Below are 16,906 nucleotides of genomic sequence, written 5' to 3' on the forward strand. Positions count from 1 at the left end.
GTTTCATGTTCTACATAAAATGATGCACATTAAATATTTGAATCGCTTGGCAGTCCTAGTAACAGCTCAATGCCATAATAATTGCATAGTAATTTGCATTCTATATCAACAGGTTCCAGTGTGCACTTCTGACTTTTCTGTTAGACAACAAATGACAAAAATATGGCAAAAATATAAAAAGATGTCTTTCCATACAAAACAAGACTGTATGCACAGCAGTAGATTTTTAATTTTATTTCAAATTGAAAAAATATTTCCTCTTCCACTTACAAACATGAGTGTGGTATGGATTGAAAATTCTGAATTCTCTTTTCAACAGAGGACTGTCTCCTCGTGCTTCAGTGAGATACATGTGAGTGATAATTCATACCAGATTACAGTATGTTTTTGTTTTTTGATGGTAATAGAGGATAAACACAAGCACCCGGCCTCAGTGAATATGGCGTGAGGCTGAGTCTGGAGGTGTCTGAAAGATGAAAGACAAAATTAGCTTGTTTTACTTTTCCATCATGCAGTGGCTTTCACTGTCCTGGGTTATAACCCCTAAGACATGCTCCTGTCCCCTGTTCTTCTGCAGCTGCTGTTGGGACATTTTATCCCCCCTTGTTATTGCCCCTCATATGCACCCCACCCTGACCCGAGCACTGAAAAAACGGTGCGTCTTAGCCGCCCTTCAAAGGGATTTGCTCTTTCTCTCACCCAGTGCCCTCCAGAGGGGCTTAACCCCCCCAGAACAATGGGGGAAAGCAGAGATGCCCTGGTGGAGAAGGTCAGCAGGCCACTTAAACTTTCAGCTACATTTTCCAGGCTAAAGCAGCGGGACTTTTATCACCCTGGGAATGAAGATGCTTACTGTAAGGCACTGATTCTCAGTCCTGATCCTAAGGAATGGGAGTGTTTCTCTGTACTAATGCACCCACTTCAGCTGGCGAAGAGCTTGTTTACACTCAGAATTCAGGAATATAATCAGCGATAACAAAAGCATGGTATTAATTCTGCCTTGCAGCAGAGAAATTCTTCACCACGTCTGTGTTTTAAGAAAAGGAAAAAATATCTCTTTTAAAAATATTTTTGCATTTTTTGACGTTAAAACGAAAGGGAAAGGTTAGAAGCGCCGACTGTACAGAATGTAGACATGTAAACATGTCATAACACCATTGTGCGCCACAAACCGATTTTTGTTACAGAAGCCAAAAAACAATGGCAACACTTGGCAGACTCCAATTGCCAGAGACCAGGGCCTTCACTAGAGAGCTGGATAAGGGGGCTGAACCTTTGTTATGGATATCTGGAAGTACTGACATTAACTCTCTGTGAAAAACAGACTATGGCTAGTTATTTGATTTCGCAATACTGAATATGTCAATATGAGTGTAACAAATCTAAAGAGCTGTTAATGATGTAATTTCCATTTTCTGCTTGTTTATACTCTCACTAATGTAGAGGTTTTTAGAAGGGTTGGCTTGTCTGTTTATTTTGAATGTGGATACTGTGGCACAGACAAATAATGAGAAAAACTATTGATTTAAAGAGATATTGTACATTTTTAGGGATGCACGATGTTATCAGAATCATATCAGTATTGATATTTGCTTTAATTTGACACATGATTGGATTTGACTGATATTTCAAACTGATGACACTGAAATTGTGTAAAAATATCTGCAATTCATGCACTTTACTGCTTGTGTAACCCCAAAAAATGTCTTAGTCATGCTAATCCAGTCCCAGTTCCTACATTTTATGAATGTTTATTTATTAGCATTGCATGAAAAGTATTGGATATTGGCATCAGCGCAGATTTCCCATATCAGTGGATTCTTAGTACAGTTATTTAGATATTTTAGTGGGGTTAAACTGGACTAGCGATACCTGTGCCTAACACCAAAGTGCCTAAAACATAGTCAACACAAGTTTTTTTAATATACAAATATTTCTCATAGAACAAAAATCTAACTGGATTCTCATTGCATTCTGTCTCACAAGCTCTGTATCAAATAAATGATCAAATGCGCATTGAAACACCATTAATATTGTAATGTAATGCAGTTTTTTGTCCAATTATGATGTCATTAAGCATGTGATCACATATAAGTATTAGACTTGGGTCAGGCATAGTATAGGCTGCGGGTACTTTAAGAGCAGTGTTTGGATACACGGCTGTAAGGGGGAAAATTCTCTATTCAGAGGCATAAAATTCAGTGAGGGAGAAAGATAAAGGGGAGAAATATGAGGGAGATCAAACGGAGAGGCAGAGAGAGGGAGGGTGGAGAGTGACAGAGCGGGAGAAACTCTTTTAAAGTCAAATAAGGGTTGGTGCCCTTTGAGGTCCCAGAGTGTCAGCCTGCACGTCAAGTGCTCGTCTCTCTGCCTTGATGAAAGGACATGGTGGACGTGTGACTCGGCCTTTTCAGATCTCATATCTACTGACACTGGTGACACTCGAATGGTGCCCACCCTACCCTTATCCATCACGAGCCTCGCTTCCAGCTCTTTGTTTCAGACTTTATATCCAGACTGAGGTTGTGACTATCGATTATACACTGATCAGCCGTAACATTAAAAGGCCTTGTTTCTACTTTGTCCATTTTATCAGCTCCACTTACCGTAAAGGAGCACTTTGTAGTTCTACAGTTACAGACTGTAGTCCATCTGTTTCTCTGATACTTTATCTTGTGCTTCAATAACTCAGGACCCCCACAGGACCACCACAGAGCAGGTATTATTTGGATGGTGGGTCATTCTCAGCACTGCAGTAACACTGATGTGGCGGTGGTGTGTTAGTGTGTGTTACACTGGTCTGAGTGGATCAGACACAGCGGTGCTGCTGGAGATTTTTTTTTTTAAGTATCCACTCACTGTCCACTCTATTAGACACTCCTACCTTGTCAGTCCACCTTGTCGATGTAAAGTCAGAGACGACAGCTCATCTGCTGCTTCACAGTTTGTGTTGGTCATCCTCTAATCCTTCATCAGTGGTCACAAGACGCTGCGCACAGGACACTGTTGGTTGGACAATTTAGGTTGGCAGTGGCACCGAGGTGTTTACAAACTCCAGCAGCACTGCTATGTTTGTGTGTGTGTGTATATATACACTGCTCAAAAAAATAAAGGGAACACTCAAATAACACATCCTATATCTGAATGAATGAAATATTCTCATTGAATACTTTGTTTTGTATAAAGTTGAATGTGCTGACAACAAAATCACACAAAAATCATCAATGGAAACCAATGGAGGCCTGGATTTGGAGTCCCACACAAAATTAAAGTGGAAAAACACACGACAGGCTGATCCAACTTTGATGTAATGTCCTTAAAACAAGTCAAAATGAGGCTCAGTATTGTGTGTGGCCTCCCTACAACGCCTGGGCATGCTCCTGATGAGGTGGTGGATGGTCTCCTGAGGGATCTCCTCCCAGACCTGGACTAAAGCATCTGCCAACTCCTGGACAGTCTGTGGTGCAACATAGTGTTCGTGGATGGAGCGAGACATGATGTCCCAGATGTGCTCAATCGGATTCAGGTCTGGGGAACGGGCGGGCCAGTCCATAGCTTCAATGCCTTCATCTTGCAGGAACTGCTGACACACTCCAGCCACATGAGGTCTAGTATTGTCCTGTATTAGGAGGAACCCAGGGCCAACCGCACTAGCATATGGTCTCACAAGAGGTCTGAGGATCTCATCTCGGTACCTAATGGCAGTCAGGCTACCTCTGTCGAGCACATGGAGGGCTGTGCGGCCCTCCAAAGAAATGCCACCCCACACCATTACTGACCCACTGCCAAAACCGGTCATGCTGAAGGACATTGCAGGCAGCAGATCTCTCTCCACAGCGTCTCCAGACTCTGTCACGTCTGTCACATGTGCTCAGTGTGAACCTGCTTTCATCTGTGAAGAGCACAGGGGGCCAATGGCGAATTTGCCAATCCTGGTGTTCTCTGGCAAATGCCAAGTGTCCTGCACGGTGTTGGGCTGTGAGCACAACCCCCATCTGTGGACGTTGGGCCCTCATACCATCCTCATGGAGTCGGTTTCTAACCGTTTGTGCAGACACATGCACATTTGTGGCCTGCTGGAGGTCATTTTGCAGGGCTCTGGAGGTGCTCCTCCTGTTCCTCCTTGCACAATGGTGGAGGTAGCGGTCCTGCTGCTGGGTTGTTGCCCTCCTACAGCCTCCTCCACGTCTCCTGGTGTACTGGCCTGTCTCCTGGTAGCGCATCCAGCCTCTGGACGCTACGCTGACAGACACAGCAAACCTTCTTGCCACAGCTCGCATTGATGTACCATCCTGGATGAGCTGCACTACCTGAGCCACTTGTGTGGGTTGTAGAGTCCGTCTCATGCTACCACGAGTGTGAAAGCACCACCAACATTCAAAACTGACCAGAACATCAGCCAGAAAGCAGAAAGGTACTGAGAAGTGGTCTGTGGTCCCCACCTGCAGAACCACTCCTTTATTGAGTGTGTCTTGCTAATTGCTAATAATTTCCACCTGTTGTCTGTTCCATTTGCACAACAGCAGTGAAATTGATTGTCAATCAGTGTTGCTTCCTAAGTGGACAGTTTGATTTCACAGAAGTTTGATTTACTTGGAGTTATATTGTGTTGTTTAAGTGTTCCCTTTATTTTTTTGAGCAGTGTATATATGTGTGGAGGGGTGGAGTGGGGGTAGAGAGGTAGCGGACAAATGACCTGACCTTTTAGGAATTACAGTCTGATGCAAAAGTTTAGGTGCGCCTGGTTATGTTGTGTATATAAGAATATTAACACATCCTCTACACAGAAACACCTCTACACATTTTAAGGCACAACTACTGTTTAATTGCAGTTTTCTTTATTTATAGTATGTGACAAACAAACAATTGAATCCAGATCAAAATAAAATATGTCCTCTTCTTGTTACAAACATCAGCGTGGATTAAAATGATTGAATATGCACTGTTTACAGCTTGTTTCAATAACCTATAAGCAGAGGTGTAAAATTCAGGTCCAGAAAGTAAAACTCCTTCCCAGGATTTTGTTCCAACTGAATGGACAGCTCTGCTGGCGGTTTGATCTAACTAGAGAAGCCAGGCCGTTGGAACAAAATCCTGGGAAGGATTTGTATTTTTCTGGACCTGAATTTTACACCTCTGCCTGTAAGGAATAATTAACAAAAAATATGCAGCGTGTTCTATTGATACTGCAACTTCAAAGGCTTAAAGAATGCAAAGCAGCTTGAAGTTTGATTGAATGGTCAGTACCACTGTAGTATTAATTCTTCTAATACAATTAGTAGCCTCTAATGCAATAAACGAAAAGCTGTGCTTATTGTATTAGATTCTAATTGCTGGTGTTTCTCAAGCTTAGTCACCTGAATGGAGTGTAAGTGCATTGTTTAATGAGTCATATCCTGCAGTAGACTTTAATACTGTGAAATGTATTTGTAATATGTGATATTGGTACTTTCTTTTATTTTTTGTCATATTTATGTCACATATGGCAGCTGTGCCCCGTGTGACTCTGAGCTACAGGGTCGATGCCTCGGATCTTCCAGTGCGCCAAGTGGCCGAGGAGGCGGATTAAGAAATTATCCAGCTGAAGTGGAGCACTTCAGAAGAACAGTGGTGGAGCCGAGTGTGTGCGCTTGTAGGATTTCAATTAGCTAGTCTGTGATTCTGATCTGATCTGACTCTTTCGGTTTTGGCTGGCTGCGCCGCGAGCCAGCAGGAACAGTTCACCACCATATGGCATGTGACGAGAGAGCGAGAGGTTCTATGCCAGGAATGCATTGTTCACTGCTTTAGGCTTCTCTGGTATCAGTGGAGATCCTCGGGTTCTGCTACAGACGCCCCGTTTGTGCTTCTTCAGCTGCTGCACTGCTGCACTTTGGGTGTGCTTTGCTTTAACACTCTTCAAAGTGTTCCTCGTCGATATGAACAACAGGTTTTGTCTAAATAATAATTTGGCAGGTTTCTTTTCCAAACTGTTGTTAAAAGCACGTATTGAAACACAGAGTTGGTTTAATCCCATAACAGTCCCGGTTTATGTCATACAAAGGCTTATTATTTAGTAAATACTGGGACTTCAATGCAAACTAAAAGAGTTATTCTTAGGTTATATGTGTAATAGAACTTTGTTTTGAGGCTTGTTAAGAGGTTTCGTGTACATTTGTTTAGTCTACAGTACTGTATGTATTATACGGTGCACAGTACTTATATATACATATATATCCTATACCTCATAGTCTCATACCTTGAGTGTGTATATATATATATATATATATATATATATATATATATATATATATATATATATATATATATATATATTATACACTTTTATTATTTTGTTATGTTGTAGTTTGTATAAGGCTCAAACCTTAAAACCTTTGGCTTATTTTCTCCAGAACTAAGCCCATTCATTCAACCTTTCTGTGAAACTTTTATGATATACATGAAAAAAACTATGAAATACAGCTTCACAAACAGGTTAGCCTGTTTGTCCTTAGTTTTATCTGGATAAAAAAAGGAAAAAGGGTGTAGTGAATGTAGTCATAAATCCATCTGTTGCATTTATTATTACTACATTATATATGGGGAAGGCGTGTTTTGAGATGTAACCCATCAGAGAGAGAGAGTGTGTGTGTGTGTGTGTGTGTGTGTGTGTGTGTTTGTGCGGTGGGGGGGGGGTGAGGAGAGCTACATGAGTGAGATCTTGATGCATTTGCTGTCTTGCTACTTATTATGCCTAGTCATTATCGACTCATAACACGGGCTACAAATAATTACACATACTGTACGTTCTACCAAGCGCTGGTGTTCATATCAGTTAGCAATTGTAAACATATGCTGTAGAGGCTCTGAGTCCGCCTGGAGAAGTGCAGTTCATGTGAGGATTTAATGATTGTAATTTAATTATGCCACTCATTTCTCATTTAAACAAACAGTCAGTATATACTGTGCTACTAATTATCATGCAAATTGGATTTGGGTCACTGAAATCAATCTCAGACACTTGTGATAATTAGTTTGTCAGGTGAGCCCAATTAAAGGAAAACTACTTAAGAAGGATGTTCCACATTATTAAGCCGTCCACAGCTTTCAAGCAATATGGGAAAGATAAAGGATCTCAAACATAAACGCATGATGTGGAAGGTTTCTGCAAGACAAATTCATCAGATTAAGAGGGCAGCAGCTAAAATGCCATTACAAAGCAGCAAACAGATATTTGAAGCTGCCGGTGCTTCTGGAGTCCCATGAACCTCAAGGTGTAGGATCCTCCGGAGGCTTGCAGTCGTGCATTAACCTACTATTCGGCCACCCCTAACCAGTGCTCACAAGCAGAAACGGTTGCAGTGGGCCAGACATAGATGAAGACTAATTTTCAAACAGTCTTGTTTACTGATGAGTGCCGAGCAACCCTGGATGGTCCAGATGGATGGAGTAGTGGATGGTTGGTGGATGGCCACCATGTCCCAGCAAGGCTGCGACAGCAAGGAGGTGGCGGAGTCATGTTTTGGGCCGGAATCATGGGGAGAGAGCTGGTAGGCCCCTTTAGGATCCCTGAAGGTGTGAAAATTACCTTGGCAAAGTATATAGAGTTTCTGACTGACCACTTTCTTCCATGGTACAAAAAGAACTATGCCTTCCATAGCAAAATCATCTTCTTGCATGACACTGCATCATCTCATGCTGCAAAGAACACTTCTGTGTCATTGGCTACTATGGTCGTAAAAGGAGAGAAACTCGTGTGGCCAACGTCCTCCTGTGACCTCAACCCTATTGAGAACCTTTGGAGTATCCTCAAGCAAAAGATATATGAGGGTGGGAGGCAGTTCACATCAAAACAGCAGCTCTGGGAGGCTATTCTGACATCTTGCAAAGAAATTCAAGCAGAAACTCTCCAAAACTCACAAGTTCAATGGATGCAAGAATTATGAAAGTGAAAGGGGTTCTATGTTAACATGTAACTTGGCCTGTTAAGATGTTGTTGATTGAAATAGCTTTTGATTTTAGTAAATGTAACCTCTTAATGCTGCAAATTCATCAAATGACCACTTTCAGTTCTTTACAACCTATAAAATGTTTTGAAACTGCTGTGCATAATAATTTGGAACAATGCATTTTGAGTTTTTTTATTTTTGAAAAAAATACTGTTATCTTTGGGAGGTTTGTTCAGTAAAAGTCAATTTAGACTCTGTGGTTAATGGCTTTAAATTATACTGACTGTCGACCATTTAGGAAAATCAGCGAAAAATATCATTTGCATAATCATTTGGAGCGTGTTCTATTGTCACTGTCACAAAAGAACCTTTTCTCTCTTTTGTTTAGTTTTTTTGTTTTTGTTTTTTGTGTTTTTTTGTTTTTGCTTTTTTGCCTAATTTGAAAACTCCAATTACTCTTTGCCTCATTTTAAAGTTTCGTCATGAATGGACCAGTAGAAATGGTCCAAAATTACTTCAGTACTAGTGACTATTATGGAGACAGTTGCAATTAATTACACTGTGAGTTTGTAAGTCAAACCACCCTGTATGTTGACTCCCATGAGTGTTAAACATCAGGTTAATGTTCTTGTTCTCTGCTTTTACTACTCGTTGTTGTCGTTTAGGTGCCTGTAGCAAACAGGAAAAGAGCCACAGTGGGCAGATCTGCAGAAGCTCCTTTCCTGCTCTTTCCTCTTGCACTTCTCTAGCCTGGGCGAAATCTGGTCCGACGGGTTTCGGAGAAGTCACTAGAGAGGATTTGCATTTCGTTCCCTCCAGTGGGAGAGCCCGCCATTCACAGGCTGTTTCACAGCCCTGGAATATCACATTGCTGACCCGGGCTAGTCTTACCCACCTGGCAGGGGCTCGGAAAGGAACTCCTAGGCCTATGACCTGGGCCTCTGCGGGCCTCCAGCCGCCGCCTCGCTTTAACTCCACCCTCTCAGGTCCCAGCCAGCCGCTGACCTGGAGTAATGAGCTGACATGGATGTCATCCAATTATATGACTGGGTGTTCAGAAAGGATGTTTCAGTGCTTGCCGTTTGGGGCTGCGATCAGAAGACACGCCCTGAAGAATGGGCATGATTGACTGGTCAGTGGAAAGAATGCAGAAAACCTGAAGTCAAAATTTGAGATTTCAGTGAGTTGTGATGAGACGTGATTGACTTAAATCTCAGAGGTCGAAGTGGTTCTTTAAAGGAAGCGCCGGTGTTTTTCAAACTAGCCTGTATGTACCACATTTGGATTGTAGAGATCTTCTATCCTACATGAAAAATATCAGGTTTCAGGGTTTTTGGGCTTTCCCAGCTTTTCCAGTTAAAACATTGGGCTTGGGCAGGCATGCAGCTCTTTTACTACGCTGTCGCGGCTCCACGGCAGGATTAGATTTTTAGGTAAAAATAAAATAATGCTTCACTGCGGTAAAATAAAGCTCTTCTGATCATTCTAGCACAGTTTCAACAACAATTGCTCAAAATGCTGTACTTAATATAGCTTATATTACCTAATTCACCAACCAGACTGCTGGTCATAGCAACGCATACAAAAGACTCGCCTAGCTTGTTGGTAACGAAAAGGCAGAGAGAAACATTTAATACATCCACTGATCATTTGCATATGAATGGATGTATTTGCATATTTTAGCTCTGCAGCTGGTTTCCTGATGCATTTAATCTGCAACAAGAAATGATCAGAAATAAAAGTTTTATCAAATTTTCCCGTTCCACCTAAAATGTTGCAGCAGTTACATTCTACATTCATTTAAGTTGGAAAAGGAAAATCTGAATGAGAAGCTGGTGAATGAGTAGCTGACTTCAGCCCCATTAAAAGCTGAAAGAAACAATTCAACTTTTGTGGGAAAGTTTCCTGCTGGAGATGTGAGAAAAGCAGCGATTGCTGAGCTAAGGCTTAAAGCAGAGCATAGTAAGTTTGCGTTATTGTTTGTTATATTTTTTGGTGTACACTACCATTTAGCACATGCTGAGACATATTTACAGCCAAGATGGTAAAATGTTAATTCAATTAATGGACATAACATGTCATGGCTCCCAAGGTGGATTTTTTTTGCAAATGCCTCTTCTTAATATTTCGGTTACTGATCCCTGTTCTTGGGTTTGTTTTGTAATGAGTGATTTTTATGTAGGAGATTTATTTGAAGGATCATGCCTACAAAAATGTCAGGGACGCCTACATCACTCTTGTAGCGTTGGAGTTGGTGAACCCTAAGTGAAACCATGAGATTGGTTTGATGACAATGAGAGTGATGTGTTGGGTTGGTTGGCTGTCTTGCCTTTTTTGGTAGTAGATCGGCTTCTGTTCGGTAGATCCTACATTTGTTTGTGTTATGCTTGACTGTTTTCCAGTCAAACACTGTTAAATTCCCACATTAAAGTGTAGCTCCAGTGCGAAACAAAAAGAAGACAAACATATTTTGGCTGACTGGCGTTTGCTAAACTCTTTAAATTGGTGGTCACCAGAACTCCTCCTGAAGATCTGCTTTTCTGAATAAAGGTGCTAAACTGTCTCTGGGGCAGTACCTCTCTTATCACTGGGGTGGTATCCTCAAGTGTACATCTCAGTATTTTAGTCAGGGAACATAACTGTATCAGAATCCACTGAAATTATATTTTCAAAGTTGTGTTAACTCAACACACCCCATCTCGTCTCCAGGCCTTTTATTTTATTGTTCTGTTTTAAACATTAGGTTATGAAAAAGATATGCAGTTGTAATTTTCACATGGTAAAAACTTATTGAAGGCACACAACTGGACCTTAAAACCACTGTTGTACCTTTGTACATTTTCATTGTTTGTATCTTGATGAGTGAAAAAGAACCTCTAACACTGTAGGCTGTTGTTGGAGACTCTGCAGGAAGGATTTCCTATGAACACTAGTTTTAGGTATGAGGCTGGGATTGAGAGCTTAACGTGTTGTTCCTCCAAGGAGAGAAAAAAGAACACGGTGTCAGAGCTCTTCGGCCTTCTTCCCTCATCATCAGGCACCACAGACCTGGAAATGAGCTTTAGCGGTTGCTCCCTGCAGTTGACTGCTGGCTGTGCATCTGGCACACATTCCATAACCTTTCAGTAAAGAGGATGAAATGAGAAGGAAGCCCTTGTTTTTTATAGCCCTGTCCTTGAAGCCTGTTAACCCTTAGAAATGTAGTTTTTGTTCTATCCGCTGTACTTATAACATCTGCAACCATATGTACATAATTAGTTACATAAGTGACTTACTTTTGTATTTGATTTACATTCTGCATCAACAGATTTAAGCCTGCTTTCCATTTTTTAATAGTCAATGAAAATAGGTTTATTTTTTCTTCTGCAAAACAAGACTGTACACACAATATTAATGCAGCCAAAAACATGCAGATTTAGCTGTTAGAACTTTAATCAAGCCTGAAATTCTCATCTGAACTTCAATGTAGTCTGAGAATTCTGTCCCAAAGTGTTCCTACCAGCCAAACAGAGGCCCAATTGAAATAGCATTAGCTTAGCAACAGTGATGGCTTGCAGTAATAACGGCCATCAGCAGAACAATAAAATAAATAAAAAATAATCAAGCAACCAGCTGTCCGATATAAAATTTCGCAAAAAATGAGTGTATACGTACCGCCGCTGAAGGCAAAAACACTCTAATGTAAATCAGTGAAAGAAGATTTTATTCTAAGTGATTTTTAGAGCATCATGAAATTTGTACACAACATAAAGCTGGTGTGTTGATATGATGTAGAAAACTAAAAGCTGATACATTTTCTTTGGACAGCGATGCTATATAGTATTTATGTACAGGCTGTTTTTATAGATTTCACAGATTTTCTGATATTTCACACCAAAATTTGATATATTATTTTTTTTGCGTTTATTCTAAACAGTCTTTTCAGGAGACTCGCTTTCAATTTTTTTGAACGATTGAAGATTTAAAGAAATAGTGTACATTTTTAGGGAAGTGGTATGAAATCGGAATCATATTGGCTTCGGCAGTTACATACTTAAAAAAATGATATAGGGAGATTCACTCGAAAGATGCAGTGAATATACTGCTGTAACTCCCATTAGGATGAAGCAATCTGAACCAAACACATTACATGTGATGGTGGAAGTGAATCTCCATTTTCAGCTTTTTCACACATTTCAGCTGTCCGACTCCTACCTCATCACTCCAATGCAGGGTAATCCCAGCTTGTTCGAAGCTCCATATTTTGAGGAGCACGGTGCATGTTGTTTGGTTCAGATTTCTTCATCCTAGCGAAAGTTATTACAGAATATTCAGGGCCTCTTTCAAGTGAATCTCCCTGTATATATGTGTGTGTAAAATAAATTTATTATTTAACATCATTTAATCTCATTTTTTTCGAGAGGCTCACTTTCATTGTTTATAAGAAATCTGATATTTTTACACATCTTCATAGTTCAGTCTTAGAAGTTGGTTGCGTTTTCTGTTTCACACGATCCCACAAGTATTCCCAAACACATCCTTTCAGACCATAGTGGTCTTAATTATGCTTGATTTTCTCCTCTCAAAGGTGAAAGCTTTAAGTGCTGTTTCTCTGATGGGGACAGTGTTGGTGTCTACCTGTTCTTGCAGATGGTTGTTAGAAGCCCCATTTTCTCTCTAGCTTTTAATCATTTTTTAAAACGCCAGATTTGTAAACTCCTGAAACATGACTAACTTGTACTTAGTGGTTGTTTTAACAGGAAATGAGGGGTGGTCTCTGACTTTTGCTTGGTACTGTAGATGTGTGGTGTTCATAGATTAACTGTAGTTGTTAATCTCACTAATATTGTAATAAAGAGGCCTGTTTGCTCAAATTGAATGTTGTAAATTAGTTTCCTTCTATAAGAGACACTATAAATAAAGTACATTGTCAAACCTTAAACCACAACCTCTGAAAGCAATAATGCTTTAAAACGCAATTTATATGGCCTTCATATTAATGTAAGCTCAACTTGAGGTTTTAGGAACGTAAGAAAAGCTGGCAGTGGGTGGAATTGAATTAAAATGTCTCTTAGTTTCCAAAATGAGACATATAACCCTCAATAATTGCCATTTAAAGGTAAGCCTCCAATCTTTCATTCAAGAAAAAATCACATGGGGAGGAAACTTCAGTGCTTATTTTCGTCTTAAGCTCTGCCAGGCCGTCTGCTGCGAGCAAAACCTGTCATCAATGTCTGCTCACCCGCAAGCAGTCATTCCCAAGAAAATGGATGTTGTGGTTGCTTGTTTGTGTCTGAAAGAATCTTTCCTTTTGTTGGAAGAGGATGGCGGTGTATCAGAGCAGGTAATTACTGGCCAAGCATTCTACCCTGCCCAAGTTTTGGCAATAGTTCGTAGAGCTTGAAATATTTCTCTACAACTCACAGGACTGGAATATTCCAATCAGGGATCAGTCATCCTTTCTCAAATACACTATTAAAATAAAGGCCCAAAATGATTATTAGGTCACAGAAGAATTATTTGCCCTTAAAAAATGTACAGTGGATGGTTCCTTAATTTAAATTGAAACCACTCAGTTTGATAAGGATAAAGTAGTGGTTCTTCATGTCTTTGCTCTAAAATACTGTTCTGGCATGTTCATATTTAAAATGGTATTTGTTGGGTTTGGGTTGGTTTCACATTTGATATTCCCCTTTTTTGGCCTGCATTTATACTGTTTTTTTTCCTGCTGTATTTTGTTGGAAGAACGATGAAATACATAATAGATACAATTTATTAACCCATAAAAGTTGCTGTTAACACAAGCAGTAATGCAAATAATGTGAATTGGGTGCGTTTAAGATTAAGAGACCCTTATTAGTCCCACAACGGGGAAATTTCACCTCCACATTTAACCCATTCGTGAAGTGAAACACCACATACACACTATTGAGCACACACACACTAGGGGGCAGTGAGCACACTTGCCTGGAGCGGTGGGCAGCCCTATTCACAGCACCAGACAGCAGTTGGGGGTTAGGTGTCTTGCTCAAGGGCACTTCAGTCATATACTGTCAGCTCTGGGGATCAAACCAGCGACCTTCCAGTCACAGGACTGGTTCCCTAACCTTTTTCAACCATTAGATTGAGAAATACATGTAAATAAAGGAAAGCAGAAAACACCTCAGACACCTCAGGCTTTATAAAAACAAAAGATGTGTCAGCTTAACTGACTGGTGCTTTATTATATAGAGGGCAGCAGTGATTAACCCCTTACGAGGCCAGGACCCGTCAACAGGCCCGCACTTTTGTAACCTAAGAATAGCTCAAGTAGTTTGCACTGATGTCCATGTAGGTACTGAATAATAAGCCTTGGGGTTATGAGGGATTAATGTTTATTTGAGCTTGAACTCAAACAAGTTTCAAAAGCTTGGAAGCAACATAGCTAATTAGCCAATCTGACCACTTTAGTATGTTACACAATGCAGTGCATACAATGAACAAAAAGCCAGTTATTTTTATAGCAGTCAGTTGTCAGCTAAAATTTCATGGTGGTTCATAATCTTTGTCACCCTTAGAAGTCTTTTTACTGTTGTTTTGCTTCAGGATTTAAATCCATTTGATCAGCTCCACTTACTATATAGGTGCACTTTGTAGTTCTACAATTACAATTACAGACTGCAGTCCATGTGTTTCTCTGATACTTTGTTAGCCCTCATTGACCCTGTTCTTCAGTGGTCAGGACCCCCATGTACCCTCACAGAGCAGGTGTTAAAAAGGGTGGTTCTTCAAGGGTTCTGTAGTAAAGAAGTTGGTTCTAGAACCAATCAAAGAATTCTTTGCATGATTAAAGGGTTCTTTGCATCATGAAAGGGTACAATTCATACAGATTGATGGAGAATGTGCTGTTCAATATATTTTGAAAATGATTCTATATAGCACCAAAAAGCTACTGCTACTGTTATGATGTCAAGCTTGTAACAGTAGAAGAACCCTTTCAGATGCAATGTAGAACCTTCTTCAAAAAGGTTCAATCCAAAGAACCCTTTCATGATGCAAAGAACCCTTTAATCTTTCTTTTAAGCATGCATGGTTCCTTAAAGAACCATTTTCTTTACTAGGACAACTTTTTATATCCACAATGGAATTTTACAAGTTGAAGAAAACAGTTCAGTAGAAATGAAAGAGGTTTTGGTGTAGGCCCCGTCCTGGTTCCAGGTCTTGGAGTATCGAGACCTTTGCTGATCCTGCCAGATAGAGATGGCAGGGGCAGAGCCCTTCCCCTGGACAATCAGACAGGGACCTGATAGGTAGTGGTGGGGAGGAAGGAGGGTAATGTCAATATGAAGGCACCTGGGTCAGGCATTTAAGGCCTCGTTATTCCACTTCTGAAAGAAATGAAAAGATAATCAAGATAATCACTTTAAATGGGATGACAAATCAGTTTCTTTCATTGCTGTGTCCTTTATCCATTCTTCTTCCAGTATATTGTGTAGTAGCCCTGATCTCTGCTTGTGAAAGCTTTTATCGCAGGTCGCACCTGCTGCGGAGTTCCTGATGTTATCCTCAAGCAAACAGCCCAGGCAGATGACAGTGGAAGTGCCTAGCTGGGGAAAGTTAGACTCCTTAACAAGAGATAACATTGCACAAGATGCCTCTATGAGGAGTACATGGACACCTGTGGCCCTGAAACAGGATCCGCATACTGTTGTCAGTAAGATGTCTTGGTTACATGCAGCTTTCACCCTGATGCATTACTTAAGGATCTCCCCTGAGCCTAAAAGGTCTTCGCCTTTATCAGAGCTTTATCTCGGCCTGTTGCTCAGTTCCATGGCAGGGCTGAAGCTTTGCAGCTCTTAAAACCCTCCTTGAAGACCCTCCTAATGTAATTTGCTCCAAAGAAAATGCTTCCATCTGGGTGAAAAATGACACAGGGTAATTACTTTAACCAGCCTGGCGTTTTCTGGAATGCTGGGAATTTCAGCTTGGATTTTTTTGTTGCAGTTGTTCCATGTGGTCTTGAAAATAGCAAAAGTTGTATCATAATGTACAATAAGCGAGTCTAATATTTAAGTGAGCTTTGCTTTATAGAACATTTTAACATCCTAAAATATGTTTTAGTGCGTCTTTATTAAGATCAGATTAACGCATAAAGACTGCTGATGCTTTAAAAATCAAATTATAATGACAAAAGTCATCACTTTTATTATAGCACCTTACAATAACATAGAGAAACCTATTTAATGTTTATTACACTCCAATTTGACACTTGATGGATACCTTCAAGTGTACGCAAGGGATCAGCAAAACATAAACCACTGGTTGACCTTCTCCCTTAGGTACCAGCCTGTGGACCAGCTTGAAGCAAGAAACAGGAAATTGAAATGTACACCTTGTATTTTGGTACCCCTCTGAATGCGGCCTTGGACCTCCAGTAGCGATAAGGATCGCTTTAGGGAAACCCAATGCAGTCCAACATGGCTGTGGTGTGCTACACTGTATTGTCTGAGGAGTCAAGAGCTAAACTGCAACAAGAGCTAAGGGCTGGGCAGGACAGGAGCATTTTCTGAGCCCTAGCATGTGTTGGGACAATAAACAGAGGGGGAAGTCCACTTTTTAAGGCTCAACACTGTAGATCCAAACCAGTCATTCATCCTTCTGGACTCTGATAACCATCTATTACTAAAATAAATGGTTAACTTCTAAGATGTGAGGGAAGTGTAGCTATCAAACAGTTGAAACTAAGGGAAAATTACACTGCCTTCTTTGGGTCCTCATTGGGTCCATCATGCTTTTTTCCGGCTTAACAAGACACGTAACCCAATTTTGATTGAATTTTATTAGGGTTAGGGTTATTAGTTTTATTAGGATGTCTTAATGCATTTTATTACTCATCTCCTCAGTGAGACAACTCTTGCACCTGAATAGCAATGCAATTACAGAGTGAGTTTCTAGTGGGTTGTATTTTTTATGAAACTGGATGATTGGTCATATGACCTTCCAAACCATCCATCATTTCA

At 40.5% G+C, this 16,906-nt stretch overlaps 1 protein-coding gene across 2 annotated transcripts in view; it reads left to right on the top strand.

Annotated features, from left to right (window-relative positions):
* lypd6 (LY6/PLAUR domain containing 6) overlaps window positions 1-16,906 on the top strand; it is a 60,383-nt gene that overhangs the window by 17,457 nt on the left and 26,020 nt on the right. The window contains exon 1 of one of the 2 annotated variants that reach the window (XM_037539164.1): window positions 8,303-8,310. The exons of the other annotated variant lie outside the window; for it this stretch is intronic. The gene's annotated coding sequence lies outside the window, so the exon portion shown is untranslated. Of the gene's footprint in view, window positions 1-8,302; window positions 8,311-16,906 lie in introns of those variants that run through there. 2 annotated transcript variants of the gene reach the window in all.

This window comes from Pygocentrus nattereri, chromosome 6 (assembly GCF_015220715.1).
Source record: "Pygocentrus nattereri isolate fPygNat1 chromosome 6, fPygNat1.pri, whole genome shotgun sequence".
Taxonomy (NCBI): Eukaryota; Metazoa; Chordata; class Actinopteri; order Characiformes; family Serrasalmidae; genus Pygocentrus; species Pygocentrus nattereri.